Here is a 22412-nt window from a genome sequence, read left to right as displayed (position 1 = left end):
CATGTGGTGATATCCTTTAGAGTTTGATGTCGGTTTTTGATACAGTGCCGTCTGTCACGGTCACGGTCATTCAATGTTGGTTTCCGGCCATGCGGCTTACGTGGAGTGATTTCTCCAGATTCTCTGAACCTTTTGATGATATTGTGGACCGTAGATGTTGAAATCCCTAAATTTCTTGCAAGTGCTCTTTGAGGAACGTTGTTCTTAAACTGTTTGACTATTTGCTCACGTAGTTGTGGACAAAGGGGTGTACCTCGCCCCATCCTTTCTTGTGAAAGACTGAGCATTTTTTGGGAAGCTGTTTTTATACCCAATCATGGCACCCACCTGTTCCCAATTAGCCTGCACACCTGTGGGATGTTCCAAATAAGTGTTTGATAAGCATTCTTTAACTTTATCAGTATTTATTGCCACCTTTCCCAACTTCTTTGTCACGTGTTGCTGGCATCAAATTCTAAAGTTAATGATTATTTGCAAAAAAAAATGTTCATAAGTTTGAACATCAAATATGTTGTCTTTGTAGCATATTCAACTGAATATGGGTTGAAAAGGTTTTGCAAATCATTGTATTCTGTTTATATTTACATCTAACACAATTTCCCAACTGGAAAAAGGGTTTGTAGAATTTATTTGCTGTATTCAGCTCGTTATGAAGTGGACGTGACGTTGTGATCGAGACAACACCCACCTGTTCCCAATTAGCCTGCACACCTGTGGGATGTTCCAAATAAGTGTTTGATGAGCATTCTTCAACTTTATCAGTATTTATTGCCACCTTTCCCAACCTATTTGTCACGTGTTGCTGGCATCAAATTTTAAATTTAATGATTATTTGCATAAAACAAGAATGGGAAATAATTCCACTTTCAAAGCCTTAACAATTAGTTTCCTGAGTTCCCAAACGTTTATTGAGTGTTGTTAAAAGAAAAGGTGATGTAACACAGTGGTGAACATGCCCTTTCCCAACTATTTTGGCATATGTTGCAGCCATGAAACTCTAAGTTAATTATTATTTGCAAAAAAAAATAAACTTTATGAGTTTAAACATCAAACATGTCTTTGTAGAATATTTAACTGAATATGAGTTGAAAAGGATTTGCAAATCATTGTATTCTGTTTATATTTACACCTAACACAATTTCCCAACTCCTATGGAAACTGGGGTTTGTAGATATAAACATGACACAATGAAGTCATTTTGTCACCATTTAAGTCATAAAACAAAGCAAAACTGGAACTATTTTGCCCAAACTTGAGCAAGTTACATGCGGGATGCCGCCAGCGCGCGCTTTGCAGCTGCCGCTGCCTTACCCCGAAATATACTCTCTGCCGCCGCAAAGCCACAGAGCCAGGAGGGGACTGCCCGCCCAGACACCGCCTCAAGAAATGGAGAGGGTGAAATTAAAAGGCAGGGTTTAGGGGTGTAATTGTACATGAAGGTGCCCGCTGCCTCCTGGATCCTGCCCGAGTTCTTTCACTCTAATGATGGGTTAAACATGGCCGCCCACCGCCTTCTTCACCTCCTCCCTCACGGTAACAAACACATTATACTTCTTAGGGGTCCTTATCTTCTCCTCCTCTACTCCATTATAATCAATTATGGATGTCTTCATAATACTCATGTATATATAACTATATATACATACATATATATATATATATAGACACAGTGTATAGTATGTGGGCACATGCTTTTATGTGGAATGTGAATTATTCATATTATACGTTCAGTCCTTCCTCAAGAGTTCTGATGTCCACACGCTCGTCCACTCCTTGTTTCGCAGTAAATGTTGCCACGTCGTTCAATTTTCCATTTGCAAATATTAGCGCCTTTTCATGTGTGAATGTTGTCTGTCTATCTGTGTTGGCCCTGCGATGAGGTGGCGACTTGTCCAGGGTGTACCCCGCCTTTCGCCCGATTGTAGCTGAGATAGGCGCCAGCCCCCCGCGACCCCAAAAAAAGGGTAGAAAATGGATGGATGGATAGCGCCTTTTCACAAGTCCAACACATCCGTAGGACTTGTGATTCGGAAGAGGAAATAGTCGGTTCCAGGGTCAAAACTGTGTGCCATATATATGTTTTCAAGTAAACGTTTTGAATTAATTAAAAATGTTCCCACAGATAGTGAATAAATAAATGAATAAATATACATCATTTATAATCTCTACTGTTAAACTGGTCACACAAAATGGTTAATGGTTGATTATATAACCGCAATAAACGTATTTCATTCATTCATTCACTATGCCTAAAATGTATGATTTGTACAGTTTTTGTTGATATCAATTTCATTTGTATTTTTGAAAAAAATTTTTTAATGTTTATGTCATAATCTCGCAGCATTTTGTTGTTGTGCTGTTACGACTTGGAGATAATGAGAGGACCCAGATGCAGGGAGGAAGTTTCCAAAAATGACAGCTTTTATTTTGAAATTACTTTTTAACCTCCGGTGAAAAAGTATGTCACAAAAAATATATACAACGTACGGAAAATAAATCAGAGGATTAACTTAACTCAAAAATCACTCCAAAAATAAGGAGGAATACTACTTTAAGAAAAAACTAACAAAAATAGAATATCAAGAAGAATTAACAAAAAGCGCTCCAACAGGAGGAAAAACAAACTCTAATAATAAATACAAATATAAAATCTATGAATAAACAAAAAATAAATCACTCAATCAATGAGGAAAACGAAATTTGGAATAACAAAAACTCACCAATTAGGTCGACGAAGGAAAACTAAGGACGCTCGAAGGAGGAAAAAGTAAACTCAAAATTTCAGCCAAAAAATAACTGCTATGACCAAAAATTAAGGAGAACAATAAAAAACAGGAGCAAGGCAAGGAGGGGATCAAGGACATGGACTTGGACATGGACGCTAGAAGGCACGATAGACGAGACGATCTGGCAAAGGACAAACGGAGAAGTGAGCTTAAATAGGACGTGGGAATGATGGGGAACAGGTGGAAACAATCAGGAATCAAGGATGACGTCAGACTGGCGACACAAGAGGAAGGACCCATGATCTGAAACAAGAGGGTAGCTTTTCAAAATAAAACACATAGACCACATGACAGAAAAACAAACAAGACTTCCCTCACCGCGGTGTGACATGTGCCTGGTTTTCGGTTCACCTGCGCACACACACACCTGATGCTCATTTCTTACTGACTACTTAAGCGCTACAGTCCATTCACTCAGCGCCACCTTATGCTTCACCCTTCCACTTGTGTTCATCTCCTTGACTTTGGCTCCACTCACGCTTCTCATTCCTTTGGTATTATTCTTATTATTTTTGCTGTGCTTAGGGCATACTTGCCAATATGGGTGTGAGAAAAAATCGATTCGAATACGAATCGCAAATCCCATGTTGTGCAATTTAGAATCGATTCTCTTTTTTTTTTAAACAAAAATTTTCATTTTTATTTTTTATTTTTATCAATCCAACAAACCACTACACAGCAATACCATAACAATGCAATCCAATTTCAAAACCAAACCTGACCCAGCAACACTCAGAACTGCAATAAACAGAGCAATTGAAAGGAGACACAAACACGACACAGAACAAACCAAAAGTTGTGGGGAAAAAAATGAATATTATCAACAACAGTATCAATATTAGTTATAATTTCAGCATAGCAGTGATTAAAAATCCTTCACTGACATTATCATTAGACATTTATAAAAATAAAAAAAAAGAACAATAGTGTCACAGTGGCTTACACTTGCATGGCATCTCATAAGCTTGACAACATCCAATATTTTCACAAAGATAAAATAAGTCATATTTTTGGTTCAGTCCATACTTAAAAAAAAAATACATTATTGCAATCAGTTGATAAAACATTGTCCTTTACAATTATAAAAGCTTTTTTACAAAAATCTACTACTCTGCTAGCATGTCAGCAGACTGGGGTAGATCCTGCTGAAATCCTATGTATTGAATGAACAGAGAATCCTTTTGAATCGGAAAAATATCGTTTTTGAATCGAAAATCGCTTTGAATCGAAAAAAATCGATATATAATCGAATTGCGACCCCAAGAATCGATATTGAATCGAATCATGGGACACCTAAAGATTCGCAGCCCTACTTGCCAACCTTGAGACATTTGGGAGATGAGGGGGCAGTAAAATGGTAAATGGGTTATACTTTTATAGCACTTTTCTACCTTCAAGGTACTCAAAGCGTTTTGACACTACTTCCACATTCACCCATTCACACACACATTCACACACTGATGGAGGGAGCTGCTCTGCAAGGCCCTAACCACAACCCATCAGGAGCAAGGGTGAAGTGTCTTGCTCAAGGACACAACGGACGTGACGTGGTTATTAGAAGGTGGGGATCGAACCAGGAACCCTCAAGTTGCTGGCACGGCCACTCTCCCAACCTTGCCACGCCGTCCCCCAGCAGTACAAACACATCCGGTGGACTTGTGATTTGGAAGTGGAAATAGTCTGTTCCAGGGTCGAAAATGTTTTGAATCAATTAAAAATGTTCACACAGATAATGATTCTGCCTAAAATGTATGATTTGTACAGTTTTTGTTGATAATATCAATTTCATTTGTAATTTTTTTTTTTTTATGTTTACGTCAATCTGGCACACCTGATACTTATTTCCTCCTGACTACTTAAGCTCTCCAGTCCATTCACTCAGCGCCACCTTATGCTTCACCCTTCCACTTGTGTTCATCTCCTCGACTTTGGCTCGTACCTTTGGTAATTTTCTTATTATTTTTGCTGTTCTTATGGCATACTTGCCAACCTTGAGACCTACGAATTCAGGGGATGGGGGGGCGGGGTTTGGTGGTAGCGGGGGGTGCATATTGCAGCGTCCCAGAAGAGTTAGTGCTGCAAGGGTTCTGAGTATTTGCCCTGTTGTGTTTATGTTGTGTTACGGTGCGGATGTTCTCCTGAAGTGTGTTTGTTATTCCGTGGGTTCAGAGTGTGGCGCATATTTGTAACAGTGTTTAAGTTGGTTATACGGCCACCCTCAGTGTGACCTGTATGGCTGTTGACCAAGTATGCGTTGCATTCACTTATGTGTGTGTATTAGCCGTCATGTTGTTTGTATGGAGGAAAAGTGGACGTGACGACAGGTTGTAAAGGACGCTAAAGGAAGAGCCTTTAAGGCACGCCCTCAATATTGTTGACCGGGTGGAAATCGGGAGAAATCCGGGAAAATGGTTGCCCCGGGAGATTTTCAGGAGGGGAACTAAAATTCGAGACTCTCCGGGGAAATTCAGGAGAGTTGGCAAGTATGGCTTAGGGTTCTGAGTCCGGCTGAACCGATCGTTTACCATTTAGTTTAGGGTTTAAATTTGAAGTATTAAAATTAAGAATAACAGTTGCAAAAATGTTTTATTTTAAAGTTAACCACCACATAACAAAACTTCAACAAGATATTTTTATCGTCATTTCCAGCCATATTTTACTAAGCAGCCAGGACAAGAGACATCTATAGAATGCATTACTATTCTAGTATACTATAAGACGATTTATAGTACTACAGTGCATCTGGAAAGTATTCACAGAGCTCCACATTTGCCACATTTTGTGATGTTAGTCTTATTCCAAGATAGAACACATTTATTTTTGCACTCAAAATTCTACAGACAATACCTCTAAAAGACAATGTCCATCCATCCATTCATCTTCCTGACGTCAGGTTGCGGGGGCAGCAGCCAAAGTAGAGAAGCCCAGATTTCCCTCTCCCCAGCTACTTCCAAGTCCTGGGTCTCGGTAGAGAGACCGGTCGGACGTACCCTAAACATCTCCCCTGGGAGGCATTCTTGGGGCATTCTGACCAGATCGACCGGTATTTTGAGAGCTTTGCCTTCCGGTTAAATTCCTTTTTCACCACGACGGACCGGATACCCAGACCAACCCAGATATGGCACTCCACCTTATTCCCGGGTGAGACTTGGACTTGAAAGTGTTGATTTGCATCCCTATCCTGACTCGTCCCCAGTTCCTGCCGCTGAAAACCATCCGCACAGCATGATGCCGCCACCACCATGTTTCACTGTAGGGATGGTATGATGCCTGGCATTCACGCCAAAGAGTTCAATCTCTTTTTTCAGACCAGAGAATTTCGTTTCTCGTGGTCTGAGAGTCTTTCAGGTGCATTTTAGCAAACTTTTTACTAAGAAATGGCTTCTGTCTGGACACTATACCATACAGGTCTGATTGCTGGTCATCCTTCTGGAAGATTCTCCACTCTCTACAGAGGAATCCTGTAGCTCTGACAGAGTGACCACTGGGTTCTTGGTCACCTCCCAGACAAGACCAAGATGAATGCAGCAATGTACAGAAACATCATGGATGGAAATCAAAGCTTCCCATCCAACCTGACGGAGCTTGAGAGGTGCAGCAAGGAGGAATGGGCATAACTGCCCAAAGATAGGTGTGCCAAGCTTGTGACATCATATTTGAGGATGTAATTGCTGCCAAAGGTGCATCAACAAAGTATTTCTTAGTTTTAATACATTTTTTTATTATTTTTTTAAAAAGAGCAGCTTTTCACCTTGTGATTATGGGGTATTATGTTTAGAATTTTGAGGTAAAAAATGAAGTTATTCCATTTTGGAATAAGGCTGTAACATATCAAAATGTGGAAAAAAGTGAAGCGCTGGGAATAATTTCTGAATGCACTGTAAGGTTGTCATCTTTTTTTAAGGACTGGACTTTTACAATATTATGCTAGACCCACTCGACATCCATTGCATCCGGTCTCCCTTATAGACGTGGTCCACCACATCGTTTAATGTGGCCTGCCAAATAATTAAATCATTTAATGTGGGCCGCCACATAATTTTATGGAGCCCGTCACCTTATTCAATATGGTCCGCCACGTCCTTTAAAGTAGCCCACTGCATCATTTTATGTGGACGGCAACATAATTTTATGTAGTCCGTCACCTTTTTCAAATGCGGCCTGCCACGTCATTTAATGTGCCCCACAGCATCATAGGCCGCGACATTATTTTATTCAGCGCGTCACCTTATTCAATGTGGTCCACCACGTCTTTATCGTGGCCTGCCAAATTATTAAATGTGATCCGCAACATCATTTAACGTGACCCACCACATCATTTAATGTGTGCCGCAACATAATTTTATGTAGCCTGTCATCTTATTCAATGTGGTACGCCATATCATTTATGGTGGCCCACTGCATCATTTAAAGTGGGCTATCCTTTGAAACGCTTGTGATTAAGGGCTATATAAATAAACTTTGATTGAGTGATCATTTTAATTAGCCCGTCACTTCATTCAAGTGGCCCACTGCATCATTTATAGTGGCCTACTGCATTATTTAATGTGGGCCGCCCTTTGAGACACTTGTGATTAAGGGCTATATAAATAAACTTTGATTGATTGATCTTTTTATTTTAGCCTGTCATCTTATTCAACATGGCCCTCTGCATCAAATAATCGTGGCCTACTGCATCATTTAATGTGGGCCGCCCTTTGAGACACTTGTGATTAAGGGCTATGTAAATAAACTTTGAGTGATTGATCATTTTATTTAGCCCGTCATCTTATTCAATGTGGCCCACTGCATCATTTATGGTGGCCTACTGCATCATTTAATGTGGGCCGCCCTTTGAGACACTTGTGATTAAGGGCTACATAAATAACTTTGATTGATTGATCATTTTATTTAGCCTGTCACCTTATTCAATGTGGCTAACTGCATCATTTATGGTGGCCTACTGCATCATTTAACATGGACCGCCCTTTGAGACACTTGTGATTAAGGGCTATATAAAAAAACTTTGATTGATTGATCATTTTATTCAGCCCGTCATCTTATTCAATGTGGCCCTCTGCATCATTTATGGTGGCCTACTGCATCATTTAACGTGGGCCACCCTTTCAGACACTTGTGATTAAGGGCTATGTAAATAAACTTTGAGTGATTGATCATTTTATTTAGCCCGTCATCTTATTCAATGTGGCCCACTGCATCATTTATCGTGGCCTACTGCATCATTTAATGTGGGCCGCCCTTTGAGACACTTGTGATTAAGGGCTACATAAATAACTTTGATTGATTGATTATTTTATTTAGCCTGTCAGCTTATTCAACGTGGCCCACTGCATCTTTTATTCTGGCCCATCACAATATTCGATATGGTCCACCGCTTTATTCAATTCATCAATTAACAAGGCCCGCCATGTCATTGTATGTAGTTTTGCAATGTCATTCCATGTGCTTTGCCACGTCATTTACTGTGGCCCTCAGTAAAAAGGAATTAGACACCTCTGTGAGACTAAAGGACGACTCGTAGTAAAAAATCTTCCCTTCGTAACCAACATTTATTTTCAAGTCTGTCCGCCGGAGATAGCAGCAGAACTTGGGTTGGAGCGAGTATTTCACCTAAATGTAGGCTAGCATTAGCAAAGCCGCAATATGACCTCGTTCTTGGTTCTTCTCCGAGTTCTGGTTCTGGACGTCTAACGTTTACTTATGGAGCTGCCGGAACCTTTCCCAAAAAAAAAAGGCCACACGTTTCCAGCCAACGGGCGGATAGTTTGAACGTGGTTATTAACCCAGAGGAATGTTTGTGCTCTCCTACAAACATCTGCGGGCTGGACTCGCTCCATTAGCATTGTCACGCCGCCACCGGTGGCGTTTCCTGCGAGACAAAAAAAGCAGGGAACGGAGCAGATTTGGGACTCCAGGCGAATGTGGGATTAACGCTTGGGAAAATCTCCGAGCTTCTTCAGCAGAAGTGCACGCATGTGAGGCAAGCATGAAGCACGGTCCAAGAATGAAAGCATGAAGCCACAATAATGTATTCATAGCGCACCGCAGGAGGGGAGGGAGGGCGCGGGACCACCCTCGCTAAACGCTCCTCTCTAAGGCGTCTTCTGCTCTGGCGTCCTTGTCAGCGCGACAGCAATTAGAGCCTCTGCCGTCGGTGTCCCGCGCGTTCGATTCCCAGCGACGCTAACACCATTTGATGTCGAGCTGCAAGCCGCAAAGCCCGTCATTACGAGAGCGAGAGCCGCGACCTCACAGCTGGGAAAACCATTCTGGACTTTTCCACTGCTCAGCTGCAGCCAGAAACTTGATATGGCCAAGGTTTTGTTTGAGCGCAGAAGCGCGGTGCTTAGTCAGAAACCGTGGTTAGCGCACGCTCCGGGCTGCGTTGCCCCTCCCCCCTCGCAACTTTTTTTTCAATGTTTCTATTTATTACCAACCAAAGACCCCAAAGCTGATGGTGCAGTGTATAAAATTGTCTCTTAAAGGCCTACTGAAATCCACTACTACCGACCACGCAGTCTGATAGTTTATATATCAATGATGAAATATTAACATTGCAACACATGCCAATACGGCCTTTTTACTTTACTAAATTGCAATTTTAAATTTCCCGCGAGGTATCCTGTTGAAAAGGTCGCGGAATGGTGACGCGTGCTTGTGACGTTATTGGTTGGAGCGGACATTTTACCCCAGCACCACTCACGGCTAAAAGTCGTCTCTTTTCATCGCATAATTACACAGTATTCTGGATGTCTGTGTTGCTAAATCTTTTGTAATTTCTTCAATTAATAATGGAGACTATAAAGAAGAATGTTGTTGGTGGAAAGCGGTGGATTGCAGCTGCCTTTAGCAACACAAACACAGCCGGTGTTTCTTTGTTTGTTGCGAAACTTTAATATGGAACAGAGCGGTCAGGCGAACATGTTTCTCTACCACATGTCAACCAGCAAGTTTTTGGATGAGAAAATTGTGATATTAAGTCGGCTCTTGACTTGAGCGGAGTTTGCGTCCTCCTGCAGCAGCTGTCAAAAAGGCAGCTGTGACTTTCTTGGCTCCTCTATGGCTTCCCTCAGAGACACTGGCGGTCACCGCAGCCCTCTGACTTTCAGGTATGACTTTATAATCTCACTAAAACACTAGTAACACAATAAGCAGATAAGGGATTTTCCAGAATTATCCTGGTAAATCGTAGTAAAGCTACTCATTGGCCTAGTGGTTAGAGTGTCCGCCCTGAGATCGGTAGGTCGTGAGTTCAAATCCCGGCCGAGTCATACCAAAGACTATAAAAATGGCACCCATTAACTCCCTGCTTTGCACTCAACATTAAGGGTTGGAATTTGGGGTTAAATCACCATAAATGATTCCCGGGCGGGGCACCGCTGCTGCCCACTGCTCCCCTCACCTCCCAGGGGGTGATCAAGGGTGATGGGTCAAATGCAGAGAATAATTTCGCCACATCTAGTATGTGTGTGACAATCATGGGTACTTTAACTTTACTATAAATGTGTATAATAACATCTGAATCGCTCCCTCTGCCGTCGCCCCTTTTTTTTTTCTTCTAGTGCTTCACTCTAACTTTCCTCAACCACGAATCTTTCATCTTCGCTCAAATTAAATGGGGAAATCGTCGCTTTCTCGGTCCGAATCGCTCTTGCTGCTGGTGGCTAGGATTATAAACAATGTGAGGATGTGAGGAGCCCTACAACTCGTGACGTCACGCGCACATCGTCTGCTACTTCCGGTACAGGCAAGGCTTTTTTATTAGCAACCAAAAGTTGTGAACTGTATCATCGATGTTCTCTACTAAATCCTTTCAGCAAAAATATGGCAATGTCGCGAAATGATCAAGTATGACACATAAAACGGACCTGCTATCCCCGTTTAAATAAGAAAATCTCATTTCAGTAGGCCTTTAAAGGTACCTTGTAATTGTGCAATTCTATTATATTTAACTAATATTGTATGTAGTACTAATAGCAACCTGGAAACTAGCGTGCTAATCGCTAGCTGGCAACTAGCCCACTTATTACTAGCTGACATCCAGCGCCTTTAATCACTAGTTGGCACCTAAAGTGATTAGCAGGCCATTAGCATGGTAATTGCTAGCTTTAAATTAGGGCGTTCATCATTAGCTTGCACTAGTGCGTCCAACCGTTAGCTGGAAACTTAAACACTTATCAATAGCTGGCAGCTAATCCCACTAATCACTAGCGCCTTTGATCACCAGCTGGCAACTACGCCGTTAATCACTAGTTGACAACAAGCACGATAATCGCTAGTTGGCCTTCACCATACTAATTGCTAGCTGTAAAGTAGCGCTAATCGCTAGCCGGAAACTAGCCCACATATTACTAGCTTACATCTAGCGCCTTTAATCCCTAGCTAGCGCCTAAGGTGCTAACCTCGTCACGTCCCTTGTGTCCTGAGCAAGACACTTCACCCTTGCTCCTGATGGGTGCTGGTTAGCGCCTTGCATGGCAGCTCCCTCCATCAGTGTGTGAATGGGTAAATATGGAAGTAATGTCAAAGCGCTTTGAGTACCTTGAAGGTAGAAAAGCGCTATACAAGTACAACCCGTATATCATTTAATTATTTAATCATTACCAGGCCATTAGCATGCTTATTGGTGGCTATAAACTAGCGGATTCATCACTAGCTTGCAACCAGTGCTGCTAATCGATAGCTCAGCCAATTGCTTGCTGGAAACTTAAACGCTAATCAATAGCTGGGAGCTAATGCCGCTAATCACTAACGCCTTTAATCACCAGCTGGCAACTACGCCGTACGTCGACAGCATGCTCAATTTCTAGCTGAAAACTTTATCAATAGCTGGCTACACACTAAAAGTCGTCTGCTTTAACCGCATAATTACACAGTATTTTGGACATCTGTGTTGCTGAATCTTTTGCAATTTGTTCAATTAATATTGGAGAAGTCAAAGTACAAAGATTGAGTTGGGAAGCTTTAGCCTTTAGCCACACAAACACACGGTGATTCCTTGTTTAAAATTCACGTAGGTGAAACTTTACTATGGATCACAGCGAACATGGATCCCAACCGAATGTCAACAGGCAGGTTTCAGTGAGAAAATTGTGGTAAAAAGTCGCTTCGTACCGGAGATCAGCTGAGCTTGTGCCACCCATAAAGCTGCCGTCGACTTCCCTGAGACATTGCGCGTCAAGACACCCGTGGATACACCCTTCCGACTATCAGGTACTGTTAAACTCACTAAAACACTAGAAACACAATAGAAAGATAAGGGATTTCCCAGAATTATCCTAGTAAATCTGTCTAAAAACATCTGAATCCGTCCCAATGCAAACGCATTTTTTTTTTTCCTTTTTTTTTTTTTTTCTAGTCCGTCGCTATCAATATCCTCAAACACGAGTCTTTCATCCTCGCTCAAATTAATGGGGAAATTGTCGTTTTCTCGGTCCGAATAGCTGTTTTTGTTGTAGGCTCCCATTAAAAACAATGTGATGATGTGAGGAGCCATCAAACATGTGACGTCATCGTCTGCGACTTCCGGTAAACGCAGGGCTTTTCTGTTAGCAAGCAAAAGTTGCGAACTTTATCGTGAATGTTCTCTACTAAATCCTTTCAGCAAAAATATGGCAATATCGCAAAAGGATCAAGTATGAGACATAGAATGGACCTAAATAAGAAAATCTCATTTCAGTAGGCCTTTAAGCGTGGAAAATAAAGAAATTAAATATTTGAACACAAAATTCGTAGGACCCATTCGACGGCGTATAAGCCAGTGATGTTGCTTGTTGTGTGGCGGACATTTCCCCATTTTCATCGCCGAGACAGTTAAGCTAGCTTCCGGGTTTAGGCCGACATCGTCTCACAAGATGTGGTTTCTCTTTAAATATCCTTCTTGAAAATGGCCTTGCAAATATATGTGTTGTCTTGTCTAATCATAAAAGTTGCAGACCAGGCGTGTTGGCTGAGTTCTTAAAGTTTACTCCACAGCGTGCTCATTAATGACATCCAGCTGCTGGCATGTCTACATTTAACATAAACATGGCTATTGGGCACGCTCTTCACTACTGTGGCATGCTGGGTAATGGAGTTCTTATGCTACCTAGGTCATAACATCACAATATATGCCTTAGGCCAGGGGTCACCAACGCGGTGCCCGCGGGCACCAGGTCGCCCGTAAGGACCAGATGAGTCGCCCGCTTGCCTGTTCTAAAAATAGCTCAAATAGCAGCACTTACCAGTGAGCTGCTTCTATTTTTTGAAATTGTATTTATTTACTAGCAAGCTGGTCTCGCTTTGCTCGACATGTTTAATTCTAAGAGAGACAAAACTCAAATAGAATTTTAAAATCCAAGAAAATATTTTAAAGACTTGGTCTTCACTTGTTTAAATAAATTCATTTGTTTTTTACTTTGCTTCTTAGAACTTTCAGAAAGACAATTTTGGAAAAAAAATACAACCTTAAAAATGATTTTAGGATTTTTAAACACACTTTTAAATTCCTTCCTCTTCTTTCCTGACAATTTAAATCAATATTCAAGTAAATTTATTTTTTTATTGTAAAGAATATTAAATACATTTTAATTGTATTCTTCATTTTAGCTTTTGTTTTTTCGACGAAGAATATTTGTGAAATATTTCTTCACACTCATTATGATTAAAATTCAAAAAACATTTTCTGGCAAATCTACAAAATCTTTAGAATCAAATTTAAATCTTATATCAAAGTCTTTTGAATTTCTTTGAAAAATTTTGTTCTGGAAAATCTAGAAGAAATAATGATTTGTCTTTGTTAGAAATATAGCTTGGTCTAATTTGTTATATATTCTAACAAAGTGCAGATTGGAATTTAACCTATTTAAAACATGTCATCAAAATTCTAAAATTATTCTTAATCAGGAAAAATTACTAATGATGTTCCATAAATTTTTTTTGAAATAGTTTAAAAAAAATTCAAATTAACTAGTTTTTCTTTTATTTTTTTTCAGGTGAATTTTGAATTTTAAAGAATCGAAATTGAAGATAAACTATGTTTCAAAATGTAATTTTCATGTTTTTCCTGTTTTCTCCCCTTTTAAACTGTTAAATTAAGTGTTTTTTTCATCATTTATTCCCTACAAAAAACTTTTCGTAAAAGGAAAAAAAATGCACAACGGAATGACGGACAGAAATACCCATTTATATATATATATATATATATATATATATATATATATATATATATATATATATATAGGGCTTCACGGTGGCAGAGGGGTTAGTGCGTCTGCCTCACAATACGAAGGTCCTGCAGTCCTGGGTTCAAATCCAGGCTCGGGATCTTTCTGTGTGGAGTTTGCATGTTCTCGCCGTGAATGCGTGGGTTCCCTCCGGGTACTCCGGCTTCCTCCCACTTCCAAAGACATGCACCTGGGGATAGGTTGATTGGCAACACTAAATGGTCCCTAGTGTGTGAATGTGAGCGTGAATGTTGTCTGTCTATCTGTGTTGGCCCTGCGATGAGGTGGCGACTTGTTCAGGGTGTACCCCGCCTTCCGCCCGATTGTAGCTGAGATAGGCGCCAGCGCCCCCCGCGACCCTGAAAGGGAATAAGCGGTAGAAAATGGATGGATGGATATATATATATATATATAGAGAGAGAGAGAGAGAGAGAGAGAGAGAGAGAGAGAGAGAGAGAGAGAGAAAGAGAGAGAGATTTATTAAAGGTAAATTGAGCAAATTGGCTATTTCTGGCAATTTATTTAAGTGTGTATCAAACTGGTAGCCCTTCGCATTAATCAGTACCCAAGAAGTAGCTCTTGGTTTCAAAAAGGTTGGTGACCCCTGCATAAGGCCATCTAGAAGGCCTTACTGAAAACAACTTCTGATCTGATTGGCTATCGCAACTGTCTGTCAAATGTTTGTGTCCGTTCCTTTAGAGTGCACAGGCGTTGTTGATTCTGAAGGCCTCGGGCAGATTTCATTGCAGCATGGCAACATAAGCTAGCTGAATTCTGATTGGATAAAAACTCTATAACCTAAAAACAACAGCGCTGGAAAGAGCATAATATACCCAGAATAAAACGGAATAATGTGGCATGAAGAGAATATGAATACTTTTAGATATTTAGGGAAAGTAAATAAAAAAATACTTTTATCTTTAAATATGATTAGAGATTTCCGATAATGGCATTTTTGCCGGTTTCCAATATTGTCCAACTCTTAATTACCGATTCCGATATCAACAGATCCTGATATATACAGTGGTGGAATTAACACATTATTATGCCTAATTTTGTTGTGATACCCCGCTGGATGCATTAAACAATGTAACAAGGTTTCCCAAAATAAATCAACTCAAGTTATGGAAAAAAATGACAACATGGCACTGCCATATTTATTACTGAAGTCACAAAGTGCATTACTTTTTTTAACATGCCTCAAAACAACAGCTTGGAATTTGGAAACACGGGGGTGTATATGGTAGCGTCCTGGAGGAGTTAGTGCTACAAGTGGTTCTGGGTATTTGTTCTGTTGTGTTTATGTTGTGTTACGGTAGGGATGTTCTCCCGAAATGTGTTGGTCATTCTTGTGTGGTGTGGGTTCACAGTGTGGCGCATATTTGTAACATTGTTAAAGTTGTTTATACAGCCACCTTCAGTGTGACCTGTATGGCTGTTGACCAAGTATGTGTTGCATTCACTTGTGTGTGTGAAAAGCCGTAGATACTATGTCACTGGGTTTATTTACTAAGATTCATTGGCGCTCTGTACTTCTCCCCACTCCATACAGCGGCGTTTTAAAAAGTCATAAATTTTACTTTTTGAAACCGATACCGATAATTATGATCATGATTTCGGGGCCAGCAGAGAAGGCCTTGCTGGCCCTGACGGCACATCACTGACAAATAGTATATTATAATATAATTAGTGTTGTCACCTGCGTTTGTTTTACTTACGTAATTTGGGTTATGGGCAGGCTGGACGTGTCCCCTGCACTTTTTAACGTCCAAAAACACAGTGTAACAATACAAATGGAAAACAAACATCAAAACAACTGCTCCAGCTGGAGGGTGTACTTTCAGACCAAGGGTCAAAGTGCAGCCCAGAGCTGATTTTGGAATGGCTCGTGGCCCGGTTTAGAAAAACTTTTGCACAGGAAAACATAGCAATTGCAATAAAAGAGTGAACAGGCGTAATGTGACGAGAAAATGTTGCAATATTCACACTAATAAGCAGAGCTGGGTAGTAACACGTTAAATTTACTTAAATAAATTCTGTACTTGGCAGATAAGTTTTAAAGCAACATTCGTTTTATTTATATTTGAGAAACACTACATTTACTCCGTTACCTTGAGTTACATTTTGAACGCTACATTTTGATATCACAATGATTTGTTATCTATTGATTAAGGCAGTGTTTCTCAAATGGGGGTATGCGTACCCCTGGGGGTACTTGAAGGTATGCCAAGGGGTACTTGAGATTTTTTTTTAATATTCTAACAATTGCAACAATTTAAAAATCATTTAAAAATATATTTCAACAAAATATGAATGTAAGTTCATAAACTGTGAAAAGAAATGCAACAATGCAATATTCAGTGTTGACAGCTAATTTTTTGTGGACATGTTCCATAAATATTGATGTTAAAAATGTCTTTTTTGTGAAGAAATGTTTAGAGTTAAGTTCATGAATCCAGGTGGATCTCTATTACAATCAAAGAGGGCACTTTAAGTTGATGATTACTTCTATGTAGAAATCAGTATTTATTATTGAATCACTTGTTTTATTTTTCAACAAGTTTTTAGTTATTTTGATGTCTTTTTTTCCAAGTAGTTCAAGAAAGACCACTACAAATGAGCAATATTTTGCACTGTTATACACTTTAATAAATCAGAAACTGATGACATAGTGCTGTATTTTACTTCTTTATCTCTTTTTTTCAACCAAAAATGCTTTGCTCTGATTAGGGGGTACTTGAATTAAAAAAGTGTTCACAGGGGGCACATCACTGAAAAAAGGTTGAGAACCACTGGATTAAGGCTTGCAAAGACTGTCACATGACTCTTTTACGCCAATCCAACGTAAACACGAGTGACGTTTGAAACCCTTTCATCCCTCCCAAGGTTTCTCATTGTTCCCATTGGGTTGAGGTTTTTCTTGGCCGGATGCGGGAACAGATCTGAGGATGGTGGTTTGTGAAGCACTTTGAGGCATTTGTGATTAAGGGCTGTACAAATAAGCTTTGCTTGATGATTAATTCAATTAAACAGAGCCTGGTATTCTACCTGGCCAATAGTGGTGGGGGACTGTTTAGTGCAGGGGTCACTAACGCGGTGCCCGCGGGCAACAGGTCGCCCGCAAGGATCAGATGAGTAGCCCGCTGGCCTGTTCTAAAAATAGCTCAAATATCAGCACTTGCCAGTGAGCTGCCTCTAATTTTTAAATTGTATTTATTTACTAGCAAGCTGGTCTCGCTTTGCTCGACATTTTTAATTCTAAGAGAGACAAAACTCAAATAGAATTTGAAAATCCAAGAAAGTATTTTAAGACTTGGTCTTCACTTGTTTAAATAGATTCATTTATTTTTTAACTTTGCTTCTTATAACTTTCAGAAAGACAATTCTAGAGAAAAAAAACGATTTTAGGATTTTTAAACACATACCTTTTTACCTTTTAAATTCCTTCCTCTTTTTACCTGACAAATTAATTCAATGTTCAAGTATTATTAGTTTTTTATTATTGTAAAGAATAATAAATACATTTTAATTTAATTCTTCATTTTAGCTTCTGTTTTTTTAACAAAGAAAATTTGTGAAATATATATTTATGATAAAAATAAAAATAAAATATTCTGGCAAATCTAGAAAATCTGTAAAATCAAATTTAAATCTTATTTAAAAGTCTTTTGAATTGATTTTAAAATTTTCGTTCTGGAAAATCTAGAAGAAATAATGATTTGTCTTTGTCAGAAATATAGCTTGGTTATATAATCTAACAAAGTGCAGATTGGATTTTAAAGGGGAACATTATCACAATTTCAAAAGGGTTAAAAACAATAAAAATCAGTTCCCAGTGGCATGTTGTATTTTTTGAATTTTTTTTTTTAATTTTACCGGTCTCCGAATATCCCTAAAAAAAGTTAAAAAGTGCTTGATTTTCGCTATTTGCGATGCCACTATCCATTTCCCTGTGACGTCATACAGTGCTGCCAATGTAAACAAACAATGGCGAATACCACAGCAAGATATAGCGACATTAGCTCGGATTCAGACTCTGATTTCAGCGGCTTAAGCGATTCAACAGATTACGCATGTATTGAAACGGATGGTTGGAGTATGAAAGTATTGAAGAAGAAACTGAAGCTATTGAGCGAATAGCTATTGACGTTATTCATAGCCATAGCATGGCCGAATAGCTGCGTTAGCATCACCGGTAAAATGTGCGGACCAAACGATCAGGACTTTCACATCTCGTGACACTGGAGCAACTTAAATCCGTCGATTGGTAAGTGTTTTTTTTGCATTAAATGTGGGTGGAAGGAAACGTGATATAGTTGCAAATGCATCTGCAGGTTATCCATACATCTCTGTGCCATGTCTGCTTTAGCACCGCCGGTAAAATGCATGTTAGCATCGATTATCTGGCAGTCAACATCAACAAAACTCACCTTTGTGATTTCTGGGACTTTATCGTTACAAATGCATCTGCAGGTTATCGATACATCTCTGTGCCATGTCTGCTTTAGCACCGCCGGTAAATAGCATGTTAGCGTCGATTAGCATAGCATTTTAGCATCGATTAACTGGCAGTCACGCCGCGACCAAATATGTCCGATTAGCAAATAAGTCAACATCAACAAAACTCACCTTTGTGATTTTGTTGAATTTTTCATTGCAAATGCATCTGCAGGTTATCCATACATCTCTGTGTCATGTCTGTCATCGCCGGTAAAATGTGGAGACACTTTGGTACATTCAATGGGGGTCTGGCGGCAGACACTTTCGCATCTTCGGGCCAGTGGTGCAACTCGAATCCCTCCCTGTTAGTGTTGTTACACCCTCCGACAACACACCGACGAGGCATGATGTCTCCAAGGTTCCAAAAAATAGTCGAAAAAACGGAAAATAACAGAGCTGAGACCCAATGTTTACAATGTGTTGAAAATGAAAATGGAGGCTGTATTACCTCGGCGACGTCACATTCTGACGTCATCGCCTCCAGAGCGATAAACAGAAAGGCGTTTAATTCGCCAAAATTCACCCATTTAGAGTTCGGATATCGATTAAAAAAATATATGGTCTTTTTTCTGCACCATCAAGGTATATATTGACGCTTACATAGGTCTGGTGATAATGTTCCCCTTTAACCTATTTAAAACACATCATCAAAATTCTAAAATGAATCTTAATCAGGAAAAATTACTAATGATGTTCCATGAATTATTTAAAACATTTTTTTTAAAAGATTCCAATTAGCTAGTTTTTCTCTTGTTTTTTTGGTAGAATTTTGAATTTTAAAGAGTCGAAATTGAAGAGAAACTGTGTTTCAAAATTTTCATTTCATTTTTTTCGTGTTTTCTCCTCTTTTAAACCGTTCAATAAAGTGTTTTTTTCATCATTTTTTCTCTACAAAAAACCTTCCGTAGAAGGAAAAAAAATGTACGACGTAATGACTGACAGAAATACCTTTTTTTGTTGTTGATATTTATCTGTTTATATATATATATATTTATTGTGAGAAATCATTAAAATGACAAGTGTTTCCACAAAGATAAATATCATTTATTATTAATAACAGAGTTAAAGGTAAATTGAGCAAATTGGCTATTTCTGGAAATGTATTTAAGTGTGTATCAAACTGGTAGCCTGTCGCATTAATCAGTACCCAAGAAGTAGATCTTGGTTTCAAAAAGGTTGGTGACCCCTGGTTTAGGCCAAAAAAAAAAAAAAGCACAAAGTACAGCTATAGAAGCTGAAATTACTATTTTTACAACATATGATCAAATAGAAAGATACTTGTTTAATAAGTGTCAGAATGTTTCCAATGAAGACACTTTATTTATATAACTGTCCTGATCCGTTGCCCGGATCATGTTTGGTTTAGTCTTTGACTTCCTCAGTTGCTGTTTTGAGGACCCCTTGGTTGTCATGGGTGCAGATTGGTTTCACCTGCCTCTGACTAGTGTTTGGCACGCTCATCTGCTGCCGGGCACTAATCAGAGAGCTACTTATTCCTCTTTTTCCTGGCTTTCTTATTTGCACTACTGCCAAATATTCTCCTCTGCTCGTAAAAACCAGCAATGTCATCATGCGACTACGTGTCGTCATGCCCGGGAACCGTTACTTTTCAAACAGAGTATAGTACCGTTTTTGATTCATTAGTACTACGATACTATACCGGTACCGGTATACCTTACAACCTTACTTTGCACTAAAGTATTGTTAACATATTTTAAATGCAGTCACATGGTTTAAAATCATGCATACTCACTTAGTCACGTCCTGGTTGCCCCGTGTTTACGTTTCAGCAACTCTTCTTGGTCAACATCAGTATTGTCCTGCCCATCCTTCCTGGACATGAGGTCAGGACATGAAGATTTCAAAGAAGGATGAGCTCACCTTCACCACAATTGAATCAGCTTTCACTTTCAGGCTCAATAAAAGGACTGAGAGTGACTAGGATGTGAGGAAGTGAGTTTCTCTGTGCAGGAATTCATCTTCCCAGACATTAAAAATTAACCAATGATGGTTATCAAACAAATACATTCACATTCAAATCACAATTTGTATTCATTCTGATTCTAAATCGATTCATAAGTTTCGAGTATCAATTGAAAAAAAAAAAATACATATTTTTTTTCTCTTTTTGAATTAAAAACAAACAACTATGATCGATATTATTTTTGTTATAATTATTGATACTGTTTCTTATATAAATTTTAGATTTTCCTATATTTTTAGTATTTTATTTATAGGTCTTCTCATTTGCTTGGTCAATGTTTATCCTAAGGCTGGGGTGTCAAACTCATTTTAGCAAGGAGAAAAATATGTGCACATGCAAGCTGGACTATAAAAATCTTGGCATTAAAACTAAAAACATGAAGACAACTTCAGATTGTTTTCTCTGTCTTACTTTGGCCAAAAATAGAACAAACACATTCTGAAAATATTACAATGAAATTATGGAAAAAAATACCAGCGGAGGTAAAGTTTAGATCCATGAAGAAAGTGAATTAATAAATAAATTTAAATATGCATAGAAATGTGTTTATTTTATTTTAATTTTTTTAATGAATTAAGAAACATTTATGACAACCTTTTTCCAAAACACAATATAGAATGTGAGATATAACAGGATAATGCATACATTTATCATTTGTTTTTAAAACAGTTACAAAAAAGTGGGACCCTAAAAATGTACTGTGGGACCCCATTTTTATGACTTGATGAGGTCCCCAGGACGCCATTTTGAAAATTCCTAGCGCCAACACTGATGGAGTATTGGTGCGTGCAAAACAGCAGCAGGCGGCTGTAGCCTGCGGGCCGATTCTAATACTTATCAAATATCATCCCGGGGGCCATAGATAATTATTTGTTGGCCGGATCTGGCCCGCGGGCCTAGACTTTGACACCACTGTCCGAAGGATTGTAAAGCTGTGGTTGGTTGCTCTATTTTCATTTATTAGGTCAACATTTTTGTAAATAACATTTTAAAAATACATTTCTAAAAATACGTGCGTGTATAAGTCGTATGTTAGCAGTCATGAGGAGTTTAAAGGGGAACTGCACTTTTTGGGAAATGTTGCCTATTGTTCACAATCATTATGAAAGACATGACGACAGATGTTATTTTTTTAAATGCTTTCTAAATAATAAATAAACATAAATAAAAGTCCACCTACGGAGGAGTCAATGGTAGCTCCACTATTCCGCCCATCAAATCAAATAAGTAACCATTCAAAAAGCGCCAACAATACTTCATTTACATTTTGTGACTTAAATATGAACCAAGTATCAGTGATATTATTATAAGCGCTAACGCAGACTAACTATTTATAGCAATGACGTGATAACTGCCGTGTCTTCCTATGTTGACATCATCGAGTGGTCTGCTGTGTCCTCGTGATCAGAATTCATGCTTCTCACCTGGAAAGTACAAACCCCGTTTCCATTTTCAACCCATATTCAGTTGAATATGCTACAAAGACAACATATTTGATGTTCAAACTGATAAACATTTTTTATTTTGCAAAAAATCTTTAACTTTAGAATTTGATGCCAGCATCACATGCCAAAGAAGTTGGGAAAGGTGGCAATAAATACTGATGAAGTTGAGGAATGCTCATCAAACGCTTATTTGGAACATCCCACAGGTGTGCAGGCTAATTGGGAACAGGTGGGTGCCATGATTGGGTATAAAAGCAGCTTCCATGAAATGCTAAGTAATTCACAAACAAAGATGGTGTGAGGGTCACCAATTTGTAAGCAAATTGTCGAACAGTATAGAACAACATTTCTCAAAAAGCTATTGCAAGGAATTTAGGGATTTTACCATCTACGGTCTGTAAAATCATAAAACATTTCAGAGAATCTGGAGAAATCACTGCACGTAAGCGATGATATTACGGACTTTTGATCCCTCAGGCAATACTGCATCAAA

The sequence above is a fragment of the Nerophis ophidion genome, linkage group LG17, assembly GCF_033978795.1.
Source record: "Nerophis ophidion isolate RoL-2023_Sa linkage group LG17, RoL_Noph_v1.0, whole genome shotgun sequence".
NCBI lineage: Eukaryota > Metazoa > Chordata > Actinopteri > Syngnathiformes > Syngnathidae > Nerophis > Nerophis ophidion.
The sequence above is the reverse complement of the archived record's forward strand: the minus strand, read 5'-3'. Positions refer to the sequence as shown.